We start from the raw sequence: 5,032 nt of genomic DNA, 5'->3' as shown, positions 1-5,032 counted from the left end.
TTTTGGGATTACCCCTACTTGTTCATCACGTCCTACTGGGTTTGCGCCGGGTCCTGTCCGGCCGGGTAGTCCATTTGTATATTTGTTTAGGTTTTTGATTTAGGCTCACCTCAGGAGATCTTGGATTTAGGATTCGGGACTAGGTTCGACGATTCTAGTTCGGCCGGGTTCTGGGGTCCTAACAGTATCCTTGTCCTATCGGGTTTGCGCCGGGGTCCTGTCCGGCCGGGTAGACAAGTGTATTAATTTGTTTAGGGTTTTCGAATTTTTAGAGTGCTCCTCAAGAAGGTCTTGTGTTACGGACCAACTTGGAGGTCCAGACCCAGCTCGGCGTGATCAGGCCGGAACCAGTCGGCCAAGACGCAAGGCCTCGGATTTGTGGACACAGGCGCTAAGGCAGCACGAAGAAAGTCCAAGCGAGGCTAAGTCAGCACTCGAGCCAGTTGCAGCGGGCGGCGTGGGAGGAGCAACTAGGTCCGAAAGAGTGCTCGAACCAGGTGGAACTCAAGGCGTTCTAGAACCTATTGCGAGGCTCACCGAGCTTGATCAGGATAATCCGAGCGTGAGTCCAATTTCCCCGAATGCTTGAGCCTATCTAAAGCCGAGAGGCTTAGGTTCAGGTCTGAGTCAATCGGACTTGACCCGTGCTCGAAATTCCGAAGTGTGGGCGGTAACCCACACGAGGTCCCCGCCCTAAGTCCACAAGACTTAGGGACTTTAGCTTTTGATTTTCGAGTTGGGCGCTAGGCCCGGTTTATGTTGCGTCTTCTATTTCATGTCAACGTCAAGTTTTGAAGTAGAGACCTAGCAAGGCGGGTTGTGCCTTGCGCATTTTTTACATTAGACTATGATGCGAGCTAGGTTAACATGTAATTAGGGCTCGCATTATATTTTGTATATATTCTGTAAACACAATGTACAATGGATCAAAAAATTAATCAAAGATTGGCATTTGGTGTGGCACCCTCTCTCTCCTCGCTCGAGGCTTCTCCTCTCTCGTCTCCCACCTTGTTCAACCCGAGAACCAGGCGTCTTCTCCCCCCTCGCGTCCTCTACCTCCACGACGCTTCCGAATCCAGAAATCCTTGAAGAGCCGCCGTCGGAGACATAGGCATAAGGAAGAAGGCATCGGCGGATCTCCACCACCGGCGGCGATCCTTCCCTTGTCACGTAAGTACCCCTTTCGAGCTTTTTCAAAGTTCTGGAATCGGTGCCTTTGCCCTGATCACGAGGGTACTGTGAGGTCGATTCCAGCATAGGGAAGATTGAAGGCGACGGATCCACTGCCGGCTTCAATAAGACACCGAATAGGGTGAGATTTCGATCCTTTTCGTGCTGCTGGATTTGTGTTGTGCAGGTTTAGAATCGGCATCGCTCTCCCTGGTTTCTTCCTCGGAATACCCGAGAGAGGAGTCACGGGCGTAGGTGATCCTGCCTCTAAACTGTGGCTTACACTTCCCGTCGCGCGATAGAAATCGATAGATTATCCTTAGTAGGCATCGGCCGATGGAAGATTAAGAAAAAGAATCGTTTCAATCAGATTCTATCGGCCTGTTCTCTTGCTTTGGATCAGTCGGACCAGAGGCTTAAAAGTCAAAATAACTTACTTTCTGGACGAGATCTGAAGCGGCTGATTAGCCTAAAAGAATCGCCTGCAAAAGAGCTTCAAAATAATATAAATCGGGCGACTTTTGATGGCTGTATCGCGAGATTGAATCTCGCCGGAAAATCGTGTAAATCCGGCCATCGCCGTTAATTCCGGTGGTCGCCATTGATTCCGGCGTTAAGGACCGAATTGCCCTTCTTCCCTAGTGTTTTATTTAAATTCTGAAAGGGGTATATCGGTCACGGGACTCTCGGATCAAGTTCTGGCCGCCGGCGTGAATTGGAAGGTTCCGACGAGGCCAAGCATCCGAATCCGGTAAGGCCACCTTCGTTTCCTCTCAGCCGTTCTCTGTGACACCTGTCCACCATCTAGCCGTCCATCTGTGCCCTTGTCCCAGCTGCTGCCATCTGTCCTGATCCAGGATCAACTCGCAATCAGCTGCTCCCTCAAATCAGGAAGCAATCCCGCAGCCGCAGCTCCCTTCCAGCTCCTCGCCATCTCCACCGCGTCAACCCTAAGTCGCAAGGATCCTCACGCGTTCATCTTGACACGTGTCGCAATCCGAGCCAGCCCTCCGCCACCTCACTTGCCACCTCACCTGCCAGCTACCCACCTTGGTCCCGCGTATCGCCACTTGTCCTCCAGCCAGGCCCTGCGAGATCCCCTTTCCCTATTCCCTCGGATCTTGCCTCCTTAGTCTTAGGAAACCCCTCCACCTCGCGCCACCTTGCCTATTCTTCCTCTACCGTTTCCTACTTTTCATCTTGACCTAATCTGCAGCTCCTCTCTATCGTAGATCTGATCCACGTGTCCCCATCTCAACCGTAGCCTCACCCGAGCTCACCCGAGAGCACCACCTGGCCCTTCGCCCCAATCTCTTCTCCTTCCTTGTCGCATTTCTCCCTAACCCTTAGGCGAGAATTCGAGCTCATTTCCTAATAGCTAGCATTCTTCTAGCTCTTTCTGTCGTGTCCGTCCATCTTGCCACGTGGCAAGCATCGGTGCATTCCCTGGGTAAGACCAACCCAGTCAACCGAACCCACTAGGCAACCTCCTGCACCGAACCCGCACCTAGGCTAAACCTCTACCGAGCCAACCTGGATCGTCCTTGACCCTTAGCCTTAGTTAAACGAGGTCAACCAGTCCACCGAGCCCACTTCGTTGGTAGCCTCCCTTAGTGACTCGAGCCTACCTCGAGTGACCCTTGACCTACTTGACCCGGACCCACTGACTCGGTCCATTTAGTCAACCACCTAGTTAGTTGAACCTTCCGCACCGTGAGCTTAGGCTCGACCTTAGCCTCCTCTACTGGACCAACCTATTAGCTAGGTCAGCCCTTGACTGAACCTAAACCCCATTTGACTAAGCCTACCCTGACCCGAACCTGCTTGCCTAGACCTACCACCTAGTAGAGCCCATCCGAACCCAGCCAAACCAGCCTTAGCTAGGATTAGGTTCAGCCGGTTCGCCGGCCCTTACAGCGGCCATTTCCTCTCCGTCGGCATCCACCGGCGCACGTGGCCGAGCCACATTCCGGAGTGAGGCAGGTAGGCGCTGTCGCTGTGACAGCAGCCCCCGCGGCAATCCAGGCGGCCTTCTGGCCCTGTTCCGTCGTCTTCAGCGCGCAGCAGCAGCACATCGTCGGCAGCCGACAGGCGACTTCGTCCTGACAGGCGGCCATTGTCCAGACAACAGACGAGCACTCCCGGCATTCTCGACGGCACGTCCGTAGCAGACCGAGACAGCGTCCTCGCTCTCGGCGCGCGTTCTGCCCTCGGCCCGGCGAGTGTCAGCAGCGGTCTCGGCTCGACGTTAGCGCGGCCACCGCAGGATCCATCGCGGCAACAGCGCAGCGGCCACAGCCAACGAGCGGCGACCAGACCTCGGCAGTCGACCCCGACCACCAGTGCGCGGCCTGCCGTCAGCGCCTTCAGGCAGCGGTCAGTCCGAGCAGCAGGCTACGTGGACGCACGCCTCAGCCGGTCTTCCTGTTCTGTGAGCTGCAGTGCTCGGGGGCAGGTCATCACCCCGAGACCTATCCGGCTACGCCAAGGGCGATCCTTGGCCGGTAGCGTCTCCTATCCCCCTTGTAGCTTCGGGTGGGATTTGCTTTCAGTCTTAGGTAGCATATTAGTTTATTTCCAGCATTTCTGTTTTAGCCTTGGCTTTGGCCTAGCTCCCCCGTGAGGTACCTCGAGGGCACTGTGCCCGAGACACGACCACAAGGAGCCAGACCACCTATTTACTTCTGTTGGGTGTGGTTTGCACGTTAGTGTGGTTTGCGTGGTTTGTGAGTGAGATTGAGTGTTCTCTTGTATCGCTCGCGAATTGTAAAGGCCTCACGACCCTGTTATTGTTTTTGTAGTAAGCAGACTTAGTTAGGTAGATTTGGGATTCGGGTAACCTACACGTGTATCTCCCTACCTATTGGGTTTTGCGCCGGGGTCCTGTCCGGCCGGGTAGGTCATTTGTGTAATTACCTAGGTTTTTCGGTTTTTGGAATAGGCCTCAAGAAGGTCCTGGGAAGTTTAGGATCGCACTGGTCGGTTATTCTGGCCTAGGCGGTGAGATCCTAACATCTTGGGAACTTAGGGCTATTTCGGTTCGGTCGTATTGGTCCGCCCGGGTAGTGCCTAACAGACGACCGCGGGTCTCGGGGACCTAACAGAAGCACGCGGAACCAAGAAAAAATGGCCGCTCGCAGTGAAGAAAGGGCACACGAGGGACGGCAGCAAGGTCGAAGGGTGTCAAGTCCGTCGATCCGAGCTGGTGGTTAACCTATAGGTGATTTGGGCGATGGCTCCCCCATAAAAAGGGCCAACGCGAAAATCACTTGGTCTACCATAAATATTAAATATTTTTGAAGTATCGCGCGAATTCGCTTTCTGTATCCCTACTGTTCCCGACGCTGTCCGCGAGCAGCGGAAGACCGGGCACAGGAGGGACTACAGCAGCCGATTGATGCAATGATCTCCCATACATGTGATTTGGGCGACGGCTCCCGGGTGAAAGGGGCTAACGCGAAAATCACTTGGTCTACCATAAGTATTTTTGAAGTACGAATCCGCCTTGTGTATCCCTAGTGTTCCGAGCACTTTCCGCAAGCAGCGGAAGTCCGGGCACAAGAGGGACTACAGCAAGGTCCATCGAGCCGAGCAAATGTTTCACCAGCCCCCCCCCTCCGACGAACCTCACAGGTGCTTTGGGCGATCGCTCTCGGGTAATACGGGCTAACGCGAAAATCACCTGGCCTACCATAAATCTTATTTTTCAGAAATCCACCTTTGGTCGGGCACATTCTCCGCAAGCAATTGAAGACTTTAAACCCCCCAAGTCCGCCCAACCTCGGATGTGCATCTCAAACTTAGCCAGCACATGCCCTACACAAATTCCACCTACGTCCGACCTATGGCCAGTCGCTTTCGC

Source organism: Nymphaea colorata, unplaced genomic scaffold (genome assembly GCF_008831285.2).
Source record: "Nymphaea colorata isolate Beijing-Zhang1983 unplaced genomic scaffold, ASM883128v2 scaffold0338, whole genome shotgun sequence".
NCBI lineage: Eukaryota > Viridiplantae > Streptophyta > Magnoliopsida > Nymphaeales > Nymphaeaceae > Nymphaea > Nymphaea colorata.
Note: the sequence above shows the minus strand (reverse complement) of the source record.